This window comes from Ceratotherium simum, chromosome 13 (assembly GCF_057802395.1).
Source record: "Ceratotherium simum simum isolate JZ-2026a chromosome 13, ASM5780239v1, whole genome shotgun sequence".
Taxonomy (NCBI): domain Eukaryota; kingdom Metazoa; phylum Chordata; class Mammalia; order Perissodactyla; family Rhinocerotidae; genus Ceratotherium; species Ceratotherium simum.
Genome location: NC_141912.1, coordinates 13,391,606 through 13,418,761, shown reverse-complemented (window position 1 = coordinate 13,418,761; position 27,156 = coordinate 13,391,606). Strand labels below are relative to the sequence as shown.

Below are 27,156 nucleotides of genomic sequence, written 5' to 3'. Positions count from 1 at the left end.
CCTTCTCTTTATGCCAGCGCGGTGACAGCAATTCTGGCCACTGTCATACCTCCATCTGGAAAAAGGGCTGGTGTTCTCCCTTCCTTCTTCTTCCTACAGACTCCAAAATTCCTGAAGTTCATTAGAGGAGATGCCTCATTTAATACAGACTTATTGTCTGATGCCTACAGTGCTATTTCACAGAGATCTCCTTTGATAAGCAACTGCCAAAAAAAGCATTTTATCAAGACAAAACATTGTTGAGTTTGAAAGGAAATGTGTTTTCCAGGTTCACCAGTATCCAGTGATTATAGTTATGTGACTGCTTTATGTCCACATGGATTATATTTTCAAAGCACAATAATTAATTCAGATTCCATGTCATTTTTTAAATTATACAACTGAAATAGAAAAGACACAAGTATCCCTGGAGTCTATTATAAACATACGTTTATTAAGGAAAGAAAAGCACAAGCCAAGTGTAATCTACTCTTTTTCCAACCATATTACAAGGCACTGAAAGAACACAATTATACTACTGATAATAGAAATGGTAATAATAATCGTAAAAAACAAGTTTGAATATACATAAAAAGGAAAAGTTCTTCTATATCCAAATAAATGACTATTTCCCAGTTCAATGCAGGAAAAAAAATCACTGTATTAATCAAAGAAGATTCCTTAGTTTGAGAAGCACAATACTGTAGCAATTAGGGTACAAAATGACAAATGAGTCTTCATTATAGTTTTAAATGAGAATTTAGTTTGCTAAGCAGAATAATATTGATGATATAAGGCCGTGTGCAATTGTTCAGGCAGTGGCTCTCTGGTGAATGAAATTCCTCACCTCCTTATACAATAACATAGTAATAAAGAATTAACAGCTGTGCTTAAAAAAAAAAAGTATAGTATAGTCACTTAAAAGTATTTGTGTTTTATTTATCATAGCATTGAGTGATAAATGTGAAAAAAAGTTCTAACTTTTGGATTATAACACAATCAGTTAATTTAGAAATAAAGTTTCCAGTAATCATACCACTGTTGATTCAATTGTAACCCTATTATATCCTGGGAACCCACATAATCCAGTTTCAGGAGAGTTACGAATTCAAAGGAAAAAGTTCAACAAACAAAAATAATTAAAAAGAATTCCAGCTGTTATTTTTATAGTTCCAAGAACAATAAAGAGGTTCCACTTCCTCTTCTTTCCGATTCTTTGAAATTCCGAAGCTGCTTCCGTGCCTCTCTTCTTCTCACTCTCAACTCTCCCGTGAAACTCTGCCAGACCCCATTCCTTTCCAGGTGTGTCTCTTTCCTCCTTCTCTCCTTGCCTGGAAGCTCCTCCCTCCTGGTCAAACCCTGCTCCCCACCAAGTGCCTTGGGAAAGAATATTCTTCTCTCGTGAGAATTTTCTGTTGAATAGAATTCTTCACCTCCTATTGACAACGTAGTAATAAAGAATTAACATTAGTGATTTTTAAAAAAACTACAAGGTGAGCAATACAATTATTTTACTTAAAAGTGTTTGTATTTTCTTTATAACATTGAGTGATAAATGTGAAAAAGGTAAAAATTATATGTAAGGAAAGTGTTCCTAACGATAGCGTAATAATATTAATAGGAAAGAAAAACCTTTTTTTAAACCAAAAAGTAGATATAATCAAATATTGGATTTGCTCAGTGGTATTTTGGTTGTATAGCTAGGCACTTACAATAAAAGCAATATCTTTACACTGAAATGCTTATAGGAAAAATCACTTCTTAAAAATTGTTATTCCATAACAATTTTTTTTCTTCTTTTTCTAACTAAAACAGTTATAATTGTGTGGGATTTGATCCTCCTTCTTTCCCATCTTACAACCATGTAAAACAGAGATATTGGGGATATCCACTTGCTACCATATGGGACTATTAGATATGAGTGGTCATTCAGTCTGATGTTTTGGAAATATATTACTTCTCTACAATAAATCTGGTTTTTAAAATGGTAGACAATGGTTGTGATCAGCCAATGAGGTAAATTTTTGTACCCTAGGAGCCATCCGGGTGGTTTTTTCCCACCAAATGAACCTTTCACACCTTGTCATTTCTCTTTTCAAACTTCTAAAACCTCCCTCCCAGATCCTCATTCTGAAATGACCTTGTTTCCCATTTTACTGAGAAATAGAAGAATCAGAGAACTTCCTCCTGCTCCCGCCACAAGTCTCAACCGACCTGAGTCATGAAATCTGCTCTCTGGTTCTCTCTCTCTCCTTGTTGTGCATGAACTTGGAAGGGTACCCATTCCTCCTGCATGCCAGGTGGATCCTCTCCCTTACTCAAGAGTATGGGTCCAGCATCTGTCCCATCTCACTCCTGCAGCTGCAATTTTTCCCTCTAGAGGATCTTTCTCATTAACATACAAACATACTGTCATTACTCACATTTTTTAAAAAATTAAAAAGTTTCTCTTGATCCCACTTACCCCTCCAGCTTCCATCTCATTTCTCTGTGCTCTTTGCAGTACAACTCTTTGAAAGTGTTACTATGATTGCTGTCTCCAATTTTTCTCCTCCCATTCTTTTGAAACCCCCTCCAATCTGGCTTTTGTCTGCCATTACACCAAAAAGGGTTCTTGTCAATCTTACTAATGACTTGCATGCTGCTAAAGTCAATGGTTAATTCTCAATCCTCATCTCACTTGATCTGTGGAAATCATTTGACCCAGTTGATCTCTCCCTTCTTGACATTTTCCATAGCACTGCCTCCTGGTTCTCCATCTCCGTCAGGGGCTGCTCCTTCTCAGTTTCCTATGCCAGCTGGCCTGCCCCAGAGCTCAGACCTTGAACCTCTTCTCTGTCTGCATTCTCTCTCTTGGGTATCTCATCAGGCTCATAGCTTCAAAAGATATATGCCGACAATCCAGGCCTTTCCCTCGAACACCAAACTCATATCCACCTGCTTACACAGCATCTCCACTTGAATTCATCACAAACTCGACATATCCAGAAACAACTGCGATCCCTACCCTCCTCCACATCGGCCTCTCTCACCATCAGGCCCATCTTAATAAAAAGCAACTACATCTTAGTTCTTCTAACCTTAGAGTCAACCTTGACGTCTTTCTTTCTCTTCCGGCACTCATCCAATCAAAGCCAACGGTAAATCTTGTTGCTTCTACTGTTAAAATGCATCCAGAATCTGACCATTTCTTACTACATACTGGCTCTGGACAGCATCATCTCTCCCCTCGATTACTGCAGTATCCTCCAAGCTGGTCTCTCTACTTACCACTACAATCCATTCATCACACAGCAGACAGGGAGCTACCTTTAGAGGTGAGTCAGATTATGCCATTCTTCTGCTCAAAACCACCCAGGGACTTCCTCTCTCACTCAAATAAAAGCATAACGCTTTGTAGGGGTCCACAGGAGCCTCTCTAATCTGATCTTCTGCTAACTCTTCCCCTATACTCTGTTCCACTCGCACTGGCCTGCTTACAGTTCCTCACACAAACCAAGCACACTCCTACCTCAGGGCCTTTGCACTTGCTGTTCTCTCAACTTGGAATTCTCTTCTGATATTTACTAGATTCTTTCCAACACTGATTTCAGGGTCCTGTTCAAAAGCTACCTCATCAGTGTGGCCTTCCCTGATTGCTTTATGTAAAATAATAAGCCTCCTCCCCACCTCCCAGTATTGTCTATTTCTTTTGATCTTCTTTATTTTTCTCCACAATATCTGTTATATTTGTTTGTCTATTCCTTCTGTCTCTCAATTAGAATGTAAGATCCATGAAGGCAGGGACTTGTCTATTTTGTTCACTGATGAATCATTAAGGCCTAGAATAGCTCCTGACTGATCAATAATTAATTTTTGAAAGAATGGACAAAGAATGAATGGATGAATGGCACATTTTCCTAATAATATAGAGAAAATAAAATTGTTCTAAACCAATAAAAATATTCACCACTAGGGAAATATAACATGATTGACAAAATAATAGTAAAATAAAATTTTGGGAGAAAATTTTTTGAAAAACTAAAGTCATTCTAAGTTGTCCAGAAATTCATTGGCTATAAGAATGGTACAATAAAACATACAGCAATGAAAAATAATGAGTTAGAACAATATATATTGACCTGAAGATTTGTCCTTCATACAATAAGTGAGAAATCAAACTACAATGTAACAAGAACAGCATCATTACATTTTTTTAAAGTTTCAATGACTACAATATATAAATTTTTGGTTTTTGACCATAGAAAGCATAACTTCAAAAGGGTAGAATTAGGGCTGGCCCTGTGGCTTAGCGGTTAAGTGCGTGCGCTCCGCTACTGGCGGCCCGGGTTCGGATCCCGGGCGTGCACCGACGCACCGCTTCTCCGGCCATGCTGAGGCCGAGTCCCACATACAGCAACTAGAAGGATGTGCAGCTATGACACACAACTATCTACTGGGGCTTTGGGGGAAAAAAAAAAAAAAAGGGTAGAATTAAAGTAGAAAATCTCACACTTGAGTTATAAGCCCCTACATTGCTTGTCTTATTGAAGTAAGCATTTATTATTTTCATAACTTTTTTTAATTCAATAAGGCTTTTGAAGTTGTAATGTGGAAAAGTGTTTATTGAGCACAAAGTTTTTAATGGAATATGATGTAGGCATTGGGCAGCTTCTGGATTTGTGACATAGTGAAGTCTCAAGGTGCAAAATTTAATTATTAAATGCTTGAGCCAAACTTAGGAAAATAATTAACTAAATAAATTAAAGAACCTGCATATTTTTCTTTCATGGCTTATGCAACTCAAAATATTTTCAAATAGTTCAACTAAGTTTAGTATGCACATACATCCAAATTGCAAAAGATCCAATTTTTTGAAGAAAGAAATAAACAGATATCAAGGAACCATTTCTTGATTTTGTTGCTATGGAGGATGGTTCAACTGCTAGAGTTATATTAATTTTGGAGACTATTAATTTTGGTGATCTGGAGCTTTCAAAATGTCATAGGCAGGGCCATGGTAGAATAAATACAATAAACAGAGTACGTTCAGTAATAGAAGCAGGCTTAAGAGAATGACAGCAGACACGGCCAGTTTGGAAATCTCAGTTTCTTTAGTAACAAGGCAATAAGCAAGTGCCAGAAGTATCTAATTATTTTGACATTTTTTAAAATATACACATTTTTTACCTTTTGTGTCAATTCTTGAGATTTGCCTCAAATTTCATTCCAAGCAAATCAGATACTAAATTAAAGAAATTAAATTCTGAACAAACTGGTGGTCCCTTTATACCTACAACTGCTATAAAACTGAGTTTTCCACACTAATAAAGGTGCTGTGAAAAATCTCTGAATTAATAAAAGGTAATAAAAGTTCTTGGGCTATTTGGATTAACAATAATACCCAAAATTTTTATTTCTTTTCATTATTCACAATACTAATGGAAAAATCTTATCAAACATTAATGCAATAGCAATGATTTTACCAAGAAAAATTATAACTGATGTTTAATAAACTTTATGCTACCTAGAAGTATCATATAATAAAATTTTTTTCTTTTTTTTGTGAGGAAGAGTGGTCCTGGGCTAACATCCGTGCCTATCTTTCTCCACTTTATATGGGATGCCGCCACAGCATGGCTTGACAAGTGGTGAATGGGTGCGCACCCGGGATCCAAACCATCGAACCCCTGGCCGCCGGAGCAGATCGCACGCACTTAACCTCTTGCGCCACCGAGCCAGCCCCGTGTTTTTGTTTTTAATTATTTTGTCTGCAGGCTGGCTGTCCACATTCACACTAGGAAAAAGGAGAAAGGGTAGCACTAATCATAATCAAGTTCTTAAAATAAGAAATGAATTTAAAAGTAACCATTAAGTTAGCAACATCTATTCCCAGTGAGAAAACATTTACACATCCTAGGACACATCCTTCCGTCCTAGTCCCAGAGCCTGTAAAGGTGAGAAAGAACTGTTTGAGGAATCATAAGGATTTCTAAACATGGGAAAGGGAAAAACAGATCACTTGTTAAAAAATCATTTGTATAATTTTTTCCAGGGGCAAAAAAAAAAAAAAAAGGGAAGCAACATCTACTGCACTGAAATAGAGCATAAAATGTCACTTTTTAAATAAACAGCGAACTATTGCAAATCGCCCTTTGACAAGCTAGCAGTGCAGAAATGTATATTAAAGTTAATATTATCCATAACTCTGTAAGCCATACGCAAAATACAGCTAATGATATATATATATATTTCTTACTCCAAAATAAATGGGTGAAAAGTCCATTATGAAAAATTTAGAGGGCCGGCCCCATGGCTTAGCAGTTAAGTCCACGCGCTCTGCTACTGGCGGCCCAGGTTGGGATCCCGGGCATGCACCTATGCACCACTTCTCCGGCCATGCTGAGGCTGCGTCCCAGGTACAGCAACTAGAAGGATGTGCAACTATGACATACAACTATCTACTGGGGCTTTGGGGAAAAAAAAGGAGGGGGATTGGCAATAGATGTTAGCTCAGAGCCAGTCTTCCTCAGCAAAAAGAGGAGGATTAGCACAGATGTTAGCTCAGGGCTGATCTTCCTCACACACACAAAAAAAATTTAGAGAAATACAAAATAAAAATCTTGTAACTTAGAGCTATTACCAATACAATTACAGCTTTGTGTAAAATAAATCAAAAGCAATATTTTTAAAAAGAATATAATGTAGTACGCATTTAGGCTTTCCCAATTTCTTCATTTTTAGGTTAAAAGTTATCAAAAATCATTTACAAGTGAAGAAAACAGACATTGCTTTAGAGCAGTGGTTCTTAAAGTGAGGTCCCCATGCAGCAGCAGCCACAGCAGCATTTGGGAACTTGTTGAAAATACAATGGAATACTACGCAGCCATAAAAAAATGAAATTGTGCCATTTGCAACAACATGGATGGACCTTGAAAGTATTATGCTGAGCAAAATAAGCCAGACAGAGAAAAACAAATACCATATGATTTCACTCATATGTGGAAGATAAACAAACAAACACATAGATACAGAGAACAGATGAGTGGTTACCAGAGGAGAAGGAGGTTGAGGGAGGGCGAAAGGGGTAAATGGTCACGTGTGTATGGTGACAGATAAAAACTAGGCTATTGGTGGTGAACACAATGCAGTCTACACAGAAACTGATATATTATAATGTACACCTGAAATTTACACAATGCTATAAGCCAATATGACCCCAATAAAATAATTTTTATAAACAGTACAAGTTCTCACCCCACCCCATCTCGTCCGTCATGTGTTGAACCAGAAGGGAGTGGAGTCCAGCAATCTGAGCTTTAACAAGCTCTCCTGTGCTTCTGATGCATGCTACAGTTTAAGAACCACTAGGCTAAATATAAAAATCCGTAATTATTTTATGAAGGCTATCCTACAGGATGATAGCCAAAACAGAGTTAGTTAGCACTTCTCAGCTTGGAAACCCAAACAGATGAAAAAAATGGAAATTAAATAAATGGTTGATATTTTCCTAATGCCAAATGATATCAAAAACCATTGTTGAATTGGCAGAATATTGTCTTTATTTTGTTGATTTTAGATTTGAAGTTTCAAAGTTTGTTCATGTAATAAATGTTTTATTTCATCAAATAGTGCTATTTGTTTATTAATAAAGTGATACACAAATATACTGTCAACCTAAGCTCATTCAGCTGTGCAAGGTGTTGTGGGAGAATATTACTTTTGAATCGGGAGTTACTTCGAATTGGGGTCTATTTTGCTAATTGTGCCACTGGTCAGGGTCTTCGTTAGTACTTTTTGACCTGGTACATCTCCTTCCCATCAGCAATCACAACTCTTTCACCCCAAGTGGAGGGATAACTTCCTTATATTCAATTGTAACAGCTATTTAATGATTGAGTACAGCTGGGTTTCTTTCATCTCTCTGAGACTTACCCTTATTATTTCAAGCTAGAGATCTCTTGATTTGGACCAGAAAGACACTTCTATGAAGTAGTAGTCTACAAAGTTGGAAGACAATACTAGAACTTAATAAATATTTATTGTTATACCTTAAGGATAAGAAATAAAACCTCACTAATGTTTAGTATATGACTTGACTCTTCCCCAACTTGGTCCATTGGTAACAAGGTCACATGCTATGTATAGTAGGTGAGAGGTCACAAGGGAAAAGCAGGCATTCCACCACAATGAGGATTTGTGGTAGCACCTCACCCTATCATTCACTTCCAGAGAATTGCTGTAAATTACAGTTTACTAGTGCTAGTTAAATCAATTTAAGAATTATGTAATGTTACATAAATTAACCCTTATTAAATACACAAGTGTCTTAAGAAGATACTCTTTGTTAGGGATTGAATTTGTCCCCCCAAAATTCATATGTTGAGGTCCTAACCCCCAGTATCTCAGAACGTGACCTTCCTTGGAGACAGGGACTTTACAGAGGTAATGAAGGTAAAGTGAGGTCATTGGGAGGGCCCTAATCCAATCCAAGTTGTCCTTATTAGAAGGGGAAATTTGGACACAGACAAAGACAGAGGGAAGACCAAGTGAAGACACAGGGAGAAGTCGGCCATTTACAAGCCAAGGAGAGAGGCCTGGAACAGACCCTTTCCTCACAGCCTCGGAAGGAACCAACCCCACCGACGCCTTGACCTCAGTTCTAGCCTCCAGACCTGTGAGACAATAAATTACTGTTATTCAAGCCATTCAGTCTGTGGTATTTTGTTACAGAAGCCTTAGCAAACTCCAACACTCATCCACGAATAAACCTCTGATGGAAGATAGTATTTATGACATTAGAACAAGAAAACAACAAGAAAATGGCAGAGCTGTTGCTTTCCTTATACAAGTTCTTTATTAGCCATAATACAAGGTAAAAAATAAAACAAAAACAAATAATCTAATCAGATCTGACAAAAAATGACCCCCCAAAAATCAGAATTACCAAAAAAAATTTTTAAATATGGATGTTGAAAATTTGGATGATTCTGAGTAATTGAACCTCCAAAAACTTTGAGTCTCCCTCTCCAGGAGAAGCACCCATCCTCCCCTGTCACATGTGGCTGGCCCTGCCTTGCCTGAAGACCCCATAATGACCTCTTTTGAGAAACTCTTCTGGCAATTGTCCTCATGCCCCACCCCTCTGTCACATCCCTAAACCTATAGAGAGTCAGATCCCGCTATGCCCCTAGGCATTAATTAAAAAGACAGTTCAGGACAAAGTTACTTTCACATCAGAAGGAATGCCTGGTTTGTAGATATTCCAAATCCCTGGGGAATGGGTGTAGGAACAGAGTCTGAAGAGGTTAGGCCCAGAGGGAAGAGCGTGATTAGATTAGAGGTTGACGTCAACTACATGGTGAATATACTTAGCTAAGGTTCCAAACACCCAGTGCTGACAGTCCTGGCAGCTAGATGAGATTCTCACTGCGTGCTCACTGGCCTGACTAAAACCTGCACCCAGTGGGGGTCTCAACCAAGCGAAGTGAATTTATGCTGTGTGACCTGCTCACCCACCCCTAACCGTGGCCCTCAGTGGGCCCAGAGGACACGGCCTTCTCCAGAGCTTTGAGAGTTAGAATGGTGAGGGAAGCATCTGCCTCTGCGAAAAGTATGGTGGAGACCATCCTGTAGGCATGGGGCTGAGGGTGGGACAAGGCCCTGGATTTGGATTCCAACTCCACAACGCACCGGTTTAGCAAATACTAAATTGCTCCCAGGTCAGGTCACTCATCTTGAAATAAGGATAGTGAAACCTTCTGATAGGGCGTGTTGAAATGTACTTGGGATTTGTTTTAAACAGATATGGCAAGACATGCAGACATGGAAATGATTGTAATGAAGAAAGAAGTTTTTATTCACAGATCTCTAGAAACAGGAGGCACACCACACAGGGACCCAGGGGGAAACAGCAGGGGCAGCCAGGTGTAGGAAGAGGGGTGAGAGGGAATAGCACAGCCCAGGGCCTTTGTTGGGGTTTTCGCAGGAAGGAATGGGCAAGTCAGGGTACATAGGCTGAGTAAGCTTGGGACTGGATAGTTTGAACAATTTCAGTGGGCTCTCGGTTATAGGGGTGGTGCCTAGTTGTCTGGTATCCAGCCGTGGGGTGATTTAGGGCAGGGTAACACTGGCTTGTGGTTTGAGAGTTTGATAAAAGAGATGGTTGGGGGTGTGGGCTCTGGATTTCTGGATTGGTTGGTTTGTATACTGAAGACACTGTCACAGAGGAGTTCTTTGCTATGTCTAGGAATTAGCTACTCCTAGGAGGAACAGTCTCTCCAGGATCAAGGCCCCAAGTGGCAGAACGTCAAAACACAGAGAATAAGAAAACATAGTCAATACCCAGGGCTACTGTGAGATTGAAATGGTGTGATGTTTGTAATAGTAAAGAAAATAAAAATTTAAGGCCACTAGAGACCAAAGACTGAGCACTGAGCAAAAAAATCAGTGTTCACATAGGAAGTACACTCTTCGACATTGATCTTAGCAACATATTTTCAAGCACCACGTCTGACCGGGCCAGAGAAACAATAGAAAAAATAAACAAATGGGACTACATCAAACTAAAAAGCTTCTGCACAGCAAAGGAAACCATCAACAAAATGAAAAGACAATCTAACAATTGGGAGAAGATATTTGCAAACCATACATCTGATAAGGGGTTAATCTCCAAAATATATAAAGAACTCATGCATCTTAACAAGAAAAAAACTAACAACCCAATTAAAAAATGGGCAAAAGATCTGAACAGACATTTCTCCAAAGAAGATATACAGATGGCCAACAGACACATGAAAAGATGTTCAACATCATTAACTATCAGGGAAATGCAAATCAAAACTGCAATGAGATATCACCTCACGCCCGTCAGAATGGCTATAATTAACAAGACAGGAATCAACAAATGTTGGAGAGGATGTCGAGAGAAAGGAACTCTCATATGAGTTAATTTTGAGTTAATTTTTGAGCTAATTTTTGTGTATGGTGTAAGGTAATGGTCTACTTTCATTTTTTTGCATGTGGCTGCCCAGTTTTCCCAACACCATTTGTTGAAGAGACTTTCTTTTCTCCATTGTATGTTCTTGGCTCCTTTGTCAAAGATTAGCTGTCCATAGATGTGTGGGTTTATTTCTGGGCTTTCAATTCTATTCCATTGATCTGTGTGTCTGTTTTTGTGCCAGTACCATGCTGTTTTGGTTACTATAGCTTTGTAGTATATTTTGAAATCAAGGAGTGTGATACCTCCAGCTTTGTTCTTTTTTACCAGGATTCCTTTAGCTATTTGGGGTCTTTTGTTGTTCCATATAAATTTTAGGATTCTTTGTTCTATTTCTGTGAAAAACGTTGTTGGAACTAGAAGAGAATTTAGAATGAACCGAAACTTAAGTGACATATCAATCAAATACAATGTATAGACTTTAATTGTACCCTAACTTGAACCAACAAACTTTGAAAAATATTATGAGGCACCTGAGGAAATGTAAACGCTAACTGAATATTTGCCAACAGTAAAGAATTATTGTTAACTTTAATTGTATGGTAATAGTGTTGTGCGTGGGCTTTCAAAAAAGAGTTCTTTTCTTTTAGAGAATAGTGAAGTAGTTATGGGTGAATGATATGACATCTGGGACTTCCTTCAAAACAACCCAACGGTAAAAAAAAAAAAAAATTGAAAAAAAAAAACCCAATGGTGAAGAGGATGGAGAGTTGGTAGGGGCTAGATGGAACAGGATTTGTTGATAATTACTGAAGCTGGAAGATGGCTAAACAGGAGTTCATTATACTGTTTTATCTGTTTTTTTAATCCATTTGAACATTTCAATAATAAAAAAAATCTGAAATTGTATTAATCACGCCTTTATGTTTTCTATATTTCTGATGCTTTGACATTTTGGGGTCTTGCTGACTCCAGAGAGACTATCCCAGGATTAGCCAATTCCTAGAGATAGTAAATGATTTGCCTGGGAGAGTGCCTTTTAGATGCAAACCAACCAATCCAGGGCCCACACACCCCACTACTTCCTTTATCAGGCTCACACACTCAGGATCACTTTTCCCCAGCTCTAATCACCCAGGGCCAGGTACTAGACAGCTCAGGACAACCCCTACACCTCAGAGCCTGCTGAAATTACTCCAACTAGCCAATCCTACACCTGCTTACCCTGCCTTGCCTGTTCCTTCCCAGAGAAACCACAATAACAGCTCTGGCCCATGTTTTCTCCTTGCTCCCCCTGCTGCCCAGCAGACCCTGGTGCTTCCCCATGCGGCCTGCGTGGCATGCCCCTCCTCTTAGAATCTGTGAGTGTAACAAACTCAGGATCTTTTCAATGGCAGTCAACTCCTCATCTGTTGGCCTTTCTATACCTGAATAATAATAAAGCCTACATTTTAAAATAGAAGCCTATTTTGAAACTCTAAAGCTGAGATTTGCTCTTACTTTTCTTTGTTTTGCTACTGTAACAACTCTTTCCTTAGGGACTGAGTTTGGGATGCCCTATAGCCTGAGTTGAGTCAAGCAGGTTTGATAGAAAAAACCCATATTGGTAATAATCTCATAACGATGATAATTACCTTATCTTAAGCACTGAATGAGCACTCGATAAATATTGTTGATTAACCAAGTAACTTGAGTAAACTTTTCTTCATTAATCGATAAAAGTAAATACGCTTTTATTTCCCTCTTTTGCCCCCACCACTGATCAGGTACCCGTGAGTATTTTTAACAGATTGAAATCTATTTTGACCCACTTATTGCTATGGGATTTATGGGATTCTTCTCCCATCCTCTATAAATGGCTTCACTGATTTCTCAGAAGAGACAATATTTATACTGTACTTTGTGAATACATACTTATTGGATTTGTATTGAGCCATTTCTTCCAAAGGAGAAATTCAAAGGAGGAATATTTAAGTTCAAAAGAGCCATACAGATAGATTCATACAAGATTATTGGTTTTGGTAGAGTAATTTCTTTTCAACTCCGAAGCTGGCTGAAGGAAAGCATCCAGATAGACATGTTCATTTAGAGATAAGAACTTGTATGCAAGAATAAAGGCCTATGTTTACAGAGATACATATTATGTGAAGTTATACAGACAAAACTTAAAAGTTGCATCACTGTGATTCAGAGATCTTGCCTGTTTTCTAGAAGTTAAAAAGAAAAAATGTAACTATCTTCATTACATAAAAGGTACAGAATTTAAGGGGCACATTAGTTTTCTAGGGCTTTACCATAAACCAGGTTGCTTAAAACCACAGAAGTTAATTCTGTCACAGTTCTGAGACTAGAAGTTCAAACTCCAGGTGCCAGCAAGATTGGCTCCTTCTGGAGGCTTTGAGGAAGGATCTGTTCCAGGCCACTCCTAGCTTCTGGTAGTTGCTCCAATCCTTAGTTTTCCTCGGCTTGTAAGTGTGTCACTGCAATCTCTGACTCTGTCTTCACATGGCCTTCCCCCTCTCTGTGTCTTCACATCGACTTCTACTCTCCATGTTTGTCTCTCAGTGTCTCTGTGTATCATTTCTTATGAAGACACCAGTCATGGAGTTAGGGCCCACCCTAATCCAGTATGATCTCATCTTAACTAATTATGTCTGCAATGACCCTATTTCCAAATAAGGTCACATTCTGAGATTCTAGGAGGACATGAATTTAGGGGGCACACTATGCAACTATTTGTACAAGGGAGAAGAATAGATGAGAGAAAATACCTAGAATCACATTTCATAACACATGGATATGGGCTAGGTCTATCGCTGAGATAGTTACACAATGTATGATGTGGCATTCAGCCTAAAGTATTTTCCCACAATCTGGGTTGCTTACCTACATGATCTAAAATGAAATCAAATTTGGGCTATGATTTATTTCAGCAAAAGGATACCAAACAATCAGCAAAGGAAAAGGGCACATGGGGCAAAGTCTGGGGGAAACCAGGCACAAGCTTCCCAGGGTCCTTCCCACTGGAATCACAGAGGATATGCTGAATTCCCCCAGCAATGGATTGTGACCACACAAGTGTTGTCTTCTAGGGAAACTTATTAGAGTCTCAGTAGCCAGGGTTTTTATTAGGGGCTGGTCATGTTGACAGCCTCTGCTTGGCATGTACCAAAATTCCAGACTTCCAGAAGGAAAGCAGCTGCTCGGCATAAACCATATTGTTTGACAAACAGCTTAGGCACAGGGAACCACTCTTGTTACTTAACAGTGGGAACCCTCCTGAAATCTAAGTTCCCAGATGCCACTCAAGGGCCAACCTAGCGAGCGGTCCTTTTCAAGGACAGAAGTTTAGGCTTGCTATGTTGACTTTTTCCTGCACACCCTGAGACTCAGCGGGCTGTATCCAGGGTCAGCCAAGCTCCCCAAAAGATCAAGATGCCACAGTCAATGAGGTCTCAGAAGTTCTCCTGAAGCCACGTCTATCCCACTACACAGTCACTTTTATCCTTCTGATACTCTTATTTTTACCTCAAGAAAGCAGCAATAAAAAGAAGGACAAAATGGGGTAGACAAACAGAGAGGGAGCAGGTCCCTTGTCCTGAGCCCAGCCCAGTACTAGAGGAGTTGATGAGTCAAGTAGAGACGGTAGTTGGGAGTGGGGGTGGGTGTGTCCTGGCAAGCCTGCTGTGCTGGGTGTCTCCTGGGTGTCTCAGGCAGGTCATCGCGAGGTAGGTGAAATGTAGGTGTAGTCATGCAATGACTAGTCATTTTCATGATATATAATCCTCAAAAGAGTATAGCAAAAGGGTACCAATTGCGTTATAAGAAATGGTGCCTGAGACATACATATTAGATCCAAATGATTTAGCCTGAAATCCTTTAAGGTGATTGTGCCAGAGTTTCAGGATGACTTGGTGGGGTTGTAAGGGACTTGGTAAATCCCCACTCGGGGCTTCCCATGACTTGGAGGACCGGGCCCTGGTTGGGCAGGATTGCATGACCATCAGCCTGGTACATCTCTGATGAGCTCACTGGGCCCTGGAGAAGCCATGCTCGTGAAACATGCTCCAGCCTCATGTCCTCTGAATTCTTTGCTAAAAATACGTATTGTGAGCTTGTCACATTAACACTTACAAGATGCATTGTTGGATGCTCATTTTTTCCAGGCATCAAACCCCATAGGTGGTGACACTTGGGAAGTCAGGAACTGGGTAGGCTCCTGCATAGAACTTTCTGAAGCTGGAAATGAAGCAATAGGCAGGGGCATTGAAATGGAATTGATCAGCACTCGGAGGCAGCAATGAGATTTCCAAACTTGCCTTCAGTCAATTACCAGGATTTAAAAAAATAGTTTGTAGTATTGTTCACTAAGGAACCAAGTGTGTTGGGGGGTTTTATTTTTCTGGTAATGTAAAAATCTCTCTCACACACACAAATGCACATGAATACTTCCAAGTAGAATAGACCTTTCTTTAGCTAAAATAGTCTTTCAGATGTCACAGATCCGTAAAGGAAAAAAAAAAAAATTAAGTACAATACCTGCCATATACTATACTATAACAATGATTTGTCAAAAAAAAGTAAAAATTAGGAAAGCCAAAAGTCAATATGATAAACATTGAACAAATTTATTTTATCAAAAAAACTTCTTACATTATACATATTTTTCTGATGTGTGACAGCGTGAAGCCAACCTGAACAAGCATTTGAAGGTGAGAGAGTGCTTGGCACCAGTTCCCTGACCTTCTCAAGTCTTTAAGCTCTGGGTCTCAGTTTGCTCAGCTATCTACTGGTGAAAACCACACACTGAGCAGGGCAGAGCAGGAAGACAGAAGTCCGGGTCCTTTGTGGCACTGAATCCGTCCCAAATTGCCAATCTCTAATCGTGTTCTGTAAGTTACATAAACTCCTAACTGTTTGAGCTACCATAGGTCAAGTTTTCTGTTATGTGTAACCAAAAGCGTTTCTAAAAGATACACTGCACTGTGAAGGTATAAATCTCTTATTACCTCAGATTCCTTGGGTTCTTATACAATATTAATAACCAAATAAGGTACTATTTATCAAGCGCATATATAGACCAAGTGTAGTAGTAAGTTTTGACCATTCATTATCTCATTTTAATCCTCACCTAAGAAGTAGGTATTATTATGACAGAACTCTCTTTAAGAACGGGAGAATTCAGTGTGAGAGAGATGCAGAAATTCACCTAAGGTCACATAGTTAGTCAGTGGCAGAGTGGTCACTCATGCTCTGAACAACTGTGCTGTTCTGCAAATAACTCTAGCCATGAGAGCTTAATTTTTAGAAAGTAGACACCATTCCAGGCCTAAAGCCTTTCTGTCACCTGAGAACTGTTCATACAACAGAGATCCGCCCCTGATGAGTCTTTCACCACCTGTCCACAAACAAAACCAGTGTAACCACATGAAACGGTGTTCTTGTGAAGAGCTCATTGAAATTTGAGCAGGTGAGGTTTTTGGAAAACACCAAAAGGGGCCTATCTGGCTTTGAAATGCAAGGCAGCCTGGGCAGAGTATACATGGAAAATGTTTAGACAAAATACATGATAAAGTCTCAAGAAATTTTGGAGTTGTCAGCTGGTGTTAGGAGGAGGGAATTGGGCTCTGGAAGGAAGCAGGCGGCAGAGGAAGAGAACACAGTGGCACCAGGGCCTGCCGAGGGAGAGAGACTCCCTCTAGTGGGGAATGGCGGGAAAACGTACAGGGAGAGCTAGGAGTGACACACAGTTGGAAGTAGCAGTTTTCCACTTATGCTATAGTTATCCTCTGAAACTTCATAAAAATCTGTTAGTCAAGATAGCCTCAGAGTAGCATTGTTTTGGAGAAAGAATGAAAAGGGGCAGTAGTTTCAGAATCCACGCATAGTGACCAGCAGGGAAGTGAACTCAGTTCCCAGGAATGATGAGTGACGGGTTCCAGCACTGAACCTGCCTGCACTGGGGATTGATTCTGTATTTGTCCCAAACACACCAAATCCAGTAGACCCTTGGAATGGGCAGAAAGAGGAATCAGATGTTGTTAGTACTTATGATGAGGATGTGATACAATAAGAAATACATATTTGGTCTTGGCACAGAGTGGTAAGAGTGCCTTTTGTACATTAATGAGACGACGACTGGTGGCTGGGGGTCGCTAGCTTCAGCATGTGGACTGGTCTCCAGAAAGACCAAGGTACGGGTGCCCTTCGTATCTGCGGGTTCGGCTTTCACGGATTCAACCCATCTCGCATCCTGTACTATGTTTACTATCTGCGGTTAGGTGAATCCGCGGATGCGGAACCCGTGGATACGGGAGGGCCAACTAAGGGACTTAAGCAACTAAGGAACTGAGCCCTTAAACGTGTGTTGTCTACTACTACTCCGGGTAGTTAGTGTCAGACTCGACTTTAATTGTAAGACACCCAGTTGGTGTCTGGAATTGGAGAAGAGGTTGTTGGTATGGAAAAAAATCACCACATATTTATTTGGTGTCAGAAGTGTTGTGCATAAAAATGGCTCAGACAGGATAAAGTCTTCTTATTGGATGGTACAGAAAAGGGTGACATTGGAAAGGTAGAGCACTTGAAGTCACTTGGTTTTCACTGGTTTGTTAAAAACTGAATGTTATTCCAGACCAGCACTGTCCAATAGAAGCATAGCCACAAATGCAAACCACATATGTAACTTCGAATTTTCTAGTAGGCACATATTAAAAAGTAAAAAGAAATACATGAAATTAATTCTAATTATATATCTTGTTTAACCTATAATATATCCAAAATTATCACTTCAACATGTAACCAATGTTAAAAAATACATGAGGTACTGTATATTCCTTTTTTTGCACTAAGTCTTCGAAATCCATTTTGTATTTTACACTTACAGTTCATCTCAGTTTGGACTAGCCACATCTGAAATACTCAATAGCCCTGAAGCTTACCTCTTCAAGGTTTAAAAAAAAAATCTGTTTCACAATTTTTCTTGGCAAGTTGCATAAAATATAGTACTATATACTTTGATGTCTTCCTTTTTTGCAAATTTTTCTCTATTATAGAAGTAATATATGTTCATTTGTAGAAAAGTTGATATATAAAAGTACAAAGAAACAAAATTAATCCACTCATCAACTCCCTTTCAGAAATAACCATTGTTGATCCAGCTATCCCACTACTGGGTATTTATCCAAAGAATTTGAAATCAATGATCCAAAGAGATTTATGCACCCCTATGTTCATTGCAGCACTATTCACAATAGCGAAGACATGGAAGCAACCCAAGTGCCTTTTATGGATGAATGGATAAAGAAAATGTGGTATATATATACAATGGAATACTACTCAGCTGTAAAAAAAAAAAAAGACAAAATCGTCCCATCTGCAACAACGTGGATGGACCTTGAGGGTATGATGTTAAGTGAAATAAGCCTGACATCGAAAGACAAATACTGCATGATTTCACTCATATGTGGAAGATAAATACATGGATAAAGAGAACAGATTAGTGGTTACCAGAGGGCAGAGGGTTGGGGAGTGGGTGAAAGGGGTAAAGGGGTACATATTTATGGTGAGGGACAATAATTAGACTACTGGGGGCGAGCATGATGAAGTCTATCCAGAAACTGATCAACAATAATGTACACCCGAAATTACACAATGTTGTAAACCATTATGATCTCAATAAAATTACTGGGAAAAAAAGAAAAAAGAAAGAACCACTGTTAAATATCTTAATATGTGTGCTTCTAGAGTAATATGTATATTACTCTCTCTATATATAATTATATATAGTATATATATTATACTATATAATAGTAATATGTTCTATTATTTATTAATAATATATTAATGATATATTATAATTTATATTATATTATAGTATTATATATTAATAGATATATGATAACTTGAGATTATATGATATATACAGTATTATTTGCTTCCTTTTTCACTTTTGTAGGAGTTGTAGGCCCAAACCAAGCTCATCTTTTTCTGCACATTCAAAAACTCAATAGTTTTCAGCATGCAACAGACAGCATATCAATCTTTCAGTCCCTACGGCTAAATAAATTTTGTCTATTCCCAATCCTTCGTTATCTATGTTTCTTCTGTCACCATAGGTTTGTGGGGTTTTTTCCACTCCAATTGATTTACTTTTTTCCCTTCATACTCAACGTTTTCAACCTAATTCAATTCTTACCTGCATTACCATAAGAGTTGCCTCTTTGGTCTGCCTGAGTCCAGTCGCTCCCGTTTTGATCTATCTTGACTATTGATGCAAGATAATCTTCCAAAAATGCTGTTTTCCAGCTATTGGGGGAAGGCAGGTAAAATGGGGGATGGAACAGCCAGCTTTGACTCTCTCTAACAGAAGCATACACTCCAGGGAATTTTTCCTTCCGATGGAAATAGAATTACTCCTCTGTCACCTCCTCTTCCTCATGCATCCATTATGGTGAAGCAAAGTCTGTTGTAGGATACTTAATAAAACCTCCGAAAGATCTTAGGGTCCAGTCTCTAAGAAAGGCTATAGGCAATTACAGCTAGGCTTTCCGCATCAATGCCATAGCTTTAGGCTACAGAAAAGCAGACAGAGCACAAGAACTATCCCCTCAAGCTGCCATTCAGAGGGTAAGACACACAGGTCTCACATAAAAATGAGAAAAGATCTGGGGAGAGATCACTCACATCCAAGCAAATTGAAGGCCTGGATAGAGCCGCCTACATTAAGTATTAAGAAGATGAAAACATACTGTATGTGTTATGAAAAGATCCTTTTTAAAAGGAGGAGAAAGAAATAAACAAGATTAGAAATAAAGATATAGAACCCAGTGTCAAAGAAAATATAACTCAAACAAGAGAAGAGAATTCTCTAGAATGGCTTCTCTCTAAAACAACTCAATAAAAATATGAATTCTATAAAATAAGAACTCAAAGACAGGAAGAAATACGAAGCAATGATATGAAAAGAGAGACTTACCATTCCAAGTAAATGAATTAAAGACAGAAAGAATACCATAACTAATAAATTCTATTTCTTATATGTACCCTTACACACAACCAAAAGAGACCCCTGCCCTGGGCCCTGATCTTTAGGAGACCGGTGATATCCCAAATACGTTTCCCAAATATCCAAGAAAATAAGCTTATTAAAGAACACATGGGGGGGCCAGCCCCATGGCTTAGCGGTTAAGCACTCGCGCTCCGCTACTGGCGGCCCGGGTTCAGATCCCGGGCGCGCACCGACGCACCGCTTCTCCCGCCGTGCTGAGGCCGCGTCCCACATACAGCAACTAGAAGGATGTGCAACTATGACATACAACTATCTACTGGGGCTTTGGGGAAAAAAAAAGGACGAGGATTGGCAATAGATGTTAGCTCAGAGCCGGTCTTCCTCAGCAAAAAAAGAGGAGGATTAGCACAGATGTTAGCTCAGGGCTGATCTTCCTCACAAAAAAAAAAAAATTAAAAAAAAAAACATAAAAAAAAAAACCAACACATGGGCACCTCCAGTGTCTGCTCTGGCACAGCGAAACCCATAATTCTAAACTCTACACTCGTAAGTAACACCTCTCAGGCCCCAAGGAAACATTTCCTCAAATGCATTGAAGAATATCAAATGTCACGAAGGTTTTTGTGCCTCTGCCAACATCAGAGATGGACACTGCTCTGGAGTATGAGAAGGAGTTGAGCTGAAGTCTTTAGGAAAAATGAAAGACCAATTAATTCACGTGTCAAATACTTGGTCTCTGATAGCATGAATCCAATAGATTCTTGTCTAACAAAGCATTGTTGCCCAGTAGGCCAAGCATCCATTTTGTCACTTCTCTTTGTATCTAATTCGTTGGTTTTGGAGATATTAAAAAATTAAAGTGTTATTCACAAACTAGAGTGGTATCTGAGGAACATTTTGCAGTATTAAACAACACATATTACATATTCTTAAATGTGTGCCCACCTACGTTCGGGACATAACACATGTGAAGCATGATTCTAATTCTTTGCGTTGGTGCCTATGTGGACATTAAACATTAAAACTGCAAGTAGTTTTTCAATATAAAAATATTTACTATGATTGTGATAAAATTTTAAAATATTAAATAAGAATGTCAACTTTAGGGCCAGCCCTGGTGGCCTAGTGGTCAAGTTCAGTGCGCTCCGCTTTGGTGGCCCAGGTTCGGTTCCCAGGCATGGACCTACGTCACTCATCTATCAGTGGTCATGCTGTGGCGGTGGCTCACATACAAAATAGAGGAAGATTGGCAACAGATGTTAGCTCAGGGCAACTCTTCCTCAGAAAAAACAAAAAATGTCAACTTTAACTGATTTTAAATTTTGATTTTTGTTAATTGTAATTATTTTGTCTTTCAATAGAGAAATTTCAATATTTTGAAGAAAATATAAAAATCATTGAAACAATTTAAGTTTTTAAAGTTTTTACATTTACTTTCTGTTTTTGATGTAAATTATTCAAATTTTGTTCAAGTTGAGTACATTTTATTTTTTAATCTTTTAGCTCTTTCCCATTCGAAGAAAACAAATTATGTGAAAAATCTTCGTTGCTCCAACATAACTAGTGCTTTTGCTGAAATGAAAGGAAGAAATTAATTTTATAGAGTAGATAAAAATGTATTAATTTGGGAAGTCTTTATTTTAGTCTTCATCTAAACACTGTTGACCTATTACAGGACACCCAAATGTTCCCAATGATAATTACATTCACCATCTTTAATATTTTGCCAAATTTTAGTCATGTAAAAACCATATAAAACCATAAAAAGCCACAGCTTTTACACATATTTTCTATTTTGTCAGTATGAAAGTATATTTGTCAAGCATAAAGGAGGAAAAACTGTTTTCCCTCTACCCACCTTAGGTTCATTGGTTGGGGGGGTCCATAAATTAGACTGACAAAAGAAAGATTTACAAGAGAAAAACAAACAAGTTTATTAACATGTACATAGCACAGACATGTGGGAGTACTCAAAGATGAGTAGCGCAAAGGAGTGGTTAGAACTTGCGCTTCTATAGCGTCTTAGCAAAGAACAATAATTTTGTAGAGGAGTAGCAAGATGAAGGAAAAGGACTTTGAGCATCTAGGGGCAGCAAATTGTGGGAAGGCAAATATATGGGGAACTAATGGTAGATAACAGCTACTCTGAGCAAGGTTTGTTGTGTAGATTCCTCTGATGCTGTTTCTGGGTTGGAAGGGTCTAGAGTTCTCTCTGGTGATTAACTCTGTCCTTCCTGGTAGAGAAGGGAGGAGGGACACCTTTACAAATCTATGTCCTGTTTTTTGGGCAAATGCGGGAGGGCAGGGACCTTTTCTTGTATCTAATTCTTTTCGATTGGCTTCAGCTCAAAATAATCCTTATGCCAAAGTGGCATATTTTGGAGTAGCGTATTCTGCTACCTTTCACAAGGAAGGAGGATAGAACATATCTTATTTAAAAGTCTCTTTGCTTGATTTATAACCTCTAAATGTTTGTATATATGGGTAATGGGCCTCCACTTGTTCTCTTGCTCTGATCACTATAAATGTCAGAGGCAAGACTGCTTATAAGAGTAAGCAACAGAGTTGGTAGGAAAAAAATTAAACTACTCCCAAGCAGCAAAGGCATGAGATGATCAAAGTGAATGTAGGAGAATAAAAAACAAAAAGAACAAAGTCATCCAACAGAAAAGAATAGATATGGAAAACACAAGTGATCCAATATACAGATAGTCATCCATGAAGTAGAAATTCAGCAAAGAGATAGAAAATTATCAAAATTATAGGGGAAAAATCCTCAAAGGAAAAGTGGGATCTACAGATTGAAGAGAAATTTCTTCTTTAAGAAAGATTCATACAGAATGAAATACTTAAGCAGGAGAAATCGGTTGTTTTAAGCTTTCCTTGAATCCTCCAAGTTACCATTATATGATCCAGTGGCAACTGTGCTGTCACACTCCTTTCTTACTCCACCTGACACATCAGTTTCCTATTTCTCCTTCTTCTGACTTTTTGTTTCTTATCCGATGAGATTGGTGGAGGGGCTAATGTATTTAGTATTATAAGTAAAATAAGAGGAAACAGGCACAGAATGAGCAGCCAGAAGCCTTTGCTGTGGCATAAAGCGCTCAGGTTAGTCAGGGTTACTGAAGACACTCGGAGGCATGCTTTATTTCCAGTTTCAGGACTGTTCTTAAACTCTGAAATTGCCAGAAATCTGACTTCCCTATAAGGGAAGAGGAAGGAAGTAGCAGGGAGAACCCTGTCTACTTCTCTCAAGTTCCATCTCAGAGAACACTAGAAGGAACTTTCACTGAGATACCTCCCAGGCAAGTGCTAAGGAGGACCACCCCCCTCTTTCCTACATGGTTGTAACTGAAGTGAGTTTCTTGTAGACCACATAGAGTTAAGTCATTGTTTCTTTCTTCTTTTACTTTTTAATCCATTCTGACAATCTGTCTTTTAATTGGTGTGCTTAGACCAGAGGTTGGCAAACGATGACCCATGGGCCAAATCCAGCCCACCACCTGTTTTTGAAACAAAGTAGAATATGCGATAAAGACTGTATGTGGCCCATAAAGTCAAAAATATTTATTATCTGATCTTTTTAAAAACTTTATCAACCCTTGATTTAAATCATTTTCATTTAACATAATCATGGCTATGTTTGGATTTAGGTCTACCATTTCATTATTTGCTTTCAGTTTGTTCCCTCTGTTTTTTTAACATCTATTTCCCCTTTCCTGTCTCCTTTTGGGTTATTTGAACCTTTTTTTGTGTGCGTGAGGAAGATCATCCCTGAGCTAACATCTGCCAATCCTCCTCTTTTTTTTTTTTTTTTTGCTGAGGAAGACTGGCCCTGAGCTGACATCCATGCCCATCTTCTTCCACTTTATGTGGGACACCACCACAGCATGGCCTGACAAGCGGTGTGTTGGTGCGCGCCCGGGATCCAAACCCGGGCTGCCAGCAGTGGAGCATGCGCCCTTAACTGCTACGCCATGGGGCCGGCTCTGAACATTTTTTATTATGATATTTGATCTATTGTGTGTTTTGACTAGATGTGTTGGGATAGTATGTTTATGGGTTACTCTAGAGATTACACTATGGTTATTTAACTTTTCTAAATCTACTTAGAATCAATATTTTAGCACTTCAAGTGCAATGTAGAAACCTCATTACTAGATAGGTCTCTTTATCCTTGCCCTTTTATATTGTGTTTATATTTTATATCTATAAACATGAAAACTCCACCAGACATTGTTATAATTTTTGCTTGCGATCATTGAACGTATTTTAAGGAATAAAGAGGAGAAAAAGAGTCTATTATATTTCCCAAGATATTTACTATTCCTGTTTCTCTTCCTTCATCTCTGATGTTCCAAGTACCCTTTTGGTATCATTTCCCCTCCTCCTGGTAAATTTCCTTCAGCAACTCTTTTAGAACAAGTCTGCTGGCAACAAATTTGCTTAGCTTTCCCTCACCTGAGAATGTCTCTATTTCAACCTCATTCCTGACAGAGTTTTTGCTGGATGTAGAATTCTGGGTTGACATGCCAGGCTAGAGAGACACTAGAGGGAAAACAACAGTAAATTCAACACTGGTTTGGTGGTACTTTGAATTTTTGTCTTCCTCACGGATCTGCTTGCTACGATTCATTTTTCAGAGTCCTCAAATATCTGCTCTGTGCATTCTATCCAGATTTTGTAACTGCATTGAATTGGAGAAACCGGGTAGAATGTGCTACACCATCTTACCCAGAACCACAATCCTCTTCCCATCCTTGACTACGCTTCGATTAGGGAGAGGAGCTAATATGATTAGTGGGAGCTGATCTCCCCCTCAATGTTTACTAGTAAATGGGGTCATCATATTAAAGGTCATACCCAGGCATGCCCCAGCTCCTTTGTTCTCTCTTTGACCTGTTTGCACCAGGACAATAAGGCTTTGACCCGTCACCACCTGGTAAGTACACATAAGGCAGGCCCAGTGCCTCTTCCAGACGCAGCTCTGGCCATCCTTCCTGTTTTCTCCCGATGACCTCAGAGTGTGTGAGGCTACCTAGAGTTCTCACAGCTGGTGGGTCTCAGAGGGTCTGCTCTGTGAATCCAACTCTGCTCATGGAAGGTCCCCAGATCAAGATATGGGAGAGAGTAGGAGGGCCCCACTTTGGTCCCAGGTCCAAGCATATTCTCCAATCCAACTCTGTCAGCAAGTTCTGAACTCTGGGGGTTGTTTGGCCCCTGCCTGAAGCCTTAATTTGTTGATACTTCTTTTTTGTTTGGCCATTAGATCCCTGTATCTAGTCTCTCCGTGCTGGTCAGCATAAGAGACAGAGACCCTACTCTAGCTGGTTTAAACAAAAGCAATTTATTACTTCATATAAATAAAAATGTCAATTTCCAGCTAAGCTAGAACCAGGAGCATTTCTCTTCATCTTTCAGGTCTGCTTTTCACCATAATGGCTTCAGTCTTAGGCCGTGTGGTAGCCCCGAGAGCTCAAGATTCAAAACACCCTACATCTAGATATCACAATAAAATAAGACTTTCTCCTTTGTAAAAACTCCCAGAAAAATCCTAGAGTTGAAGCTCCTTGACTCTAACTGGGTGACATGTCGATGCCTGTGGCCTGCAGAAAGATTGGCCTATCCAAACCACAGGGACTGAGAGCAGGGAAGAGTGGCTCCCTATGGAAAACTGGGGTGCTGAGACTGAAAGAAAGAAGATGCTTTGAAAAGCAAGCAACATACGTCACAGCCTTATCCAAGGAAAAGTCTTATCCAACCTGTAATTGGAACTGACAATTATTATGCTTTGACTATATGCCAGACACTGCGCTAAGCACTTTACGTATATCACCCCATTTAATACTGACAATGATAATTGAAAAAAAAACATGAAGAGGTACTCAACATCATTAGTCACCCACGAAATGTATATTAAAACGTATATTAAAATCATAATGGGACACGATTCCATAAGGATTGAAAATACCAAAAGTTGGCAAGGATATAGAACAGCTGAAATTCTTATGTATTGCTGATGAGAGTATAAAGGGGTACAATCACTTTGGAAAACAATTTTTTGCAGTTTCTATAAGGTTAAACTACACTTACCAAATGATTCAGCAATCTGACTCCTAGATGTTTCCCAAGAGGATGACAAAGATTCTCTCGTTGACCAAATACTACTCAGGCTCCACTGAGGTCTTTTCCAACTAGGCCTAACTTTTGGACTTCTGTGTTCCTCTCTGCACTGTCCAATTTTGGCAAGACTCCTGAATTTAACCAGGATCCCTCTTCCTCATATCTGATCACCCTCAATTTCTGATCAGGTTCCTCATCCTCCACCATCCGCCAGTGATGTCTGCTCACCCTGGCCTGCCTCCATCAAGAATCCTGTTAGGTTGGTTTAGCCAGAATACCCCTCAATCTTGATGTTTCCTCTTAGCAATTTTCCATCCACTGACCCCCCTCCACCCTGCTCCTTGGCTATAAATTCCCACCTGCTCATGCTGTATTCGGAGTTGAGCCCAATCTCTCTCCTCCACTGCAACATTCCACCTCAGTGGTCCCCATACCTATCAAGATAGTCCTCCCCCAGAATAAAGTCTACCCTACTTTCCTTTAACGAGTATTACTGAATAAGTTTTTCTTTAACAAGGGATAAATAACATATGTGCACACAAAGACTTATACAAGAATGTTTATAACAGCCTTTTCATTATAGCTAAGAACTAGAAACAAACCAGTAGGAGAATGGATGACCAACTTGTGGCACAGTTGTACAATGAAATACTACTCAACAATAAAAAGGAACTAATCCCTGATACAACAACATGGATGAGTCTCACAGACAGAGGCAGAAGGAAGATGCAAGGCAATGCTTATTGCATGATCCCATTTACATGAAGTTCAAGAATAGACAAAACTAATCTGTGGTGATTGGAATCAGAAAATGGTTGTCTCTTGGGAGAAGGAAGGATTATCTAAAAACCTGGAAAGGAGCACAAAGGAACTTTTCTGGAGAGATGTAAATGTTCTACACCTTGTTTGGCTGGTCGTTACATGAGTGCACACAATTGTTAAAAGTCATCAAACTGAAGTAAGATCTGTGGATTTTTATTTTATGCAAATTACACCTCAATATTTAAAATTACAAGGGGATAACATTAAATAAAGTTTGCGCCATGGTTTATTTAACCATTCCTCTAATGTTGCACAGCAGTTTTTTTCCACTTTTTCACAGTCATAAATTATGATACAATGA

At 39.1% G+C, this 27,156-nt stretch overlaps 1 long non-coding RNA gene across 1 annotated transcript in view; it reads right to left on the bottom strand.

Moving 5' to 3' along the window:
- Positions 1–412: 412 nt before the first annotated feature.
- The window catches only part of LOC147915371 (uncharacterized), a 28,676-nt gene continuing 1,932 nt past the window's right edge, over positions 413–27,156 (bottom strand). Inside the window, exon 2 of the long non-coding RNA XR_015553956.1 lies at positions 413–1,415. This is a non-coding gene — a long non-coding RNA (uncharacterized LOC147915371). The remainder of the gene's footprint in view (positions 1,416–27,156) is intronic.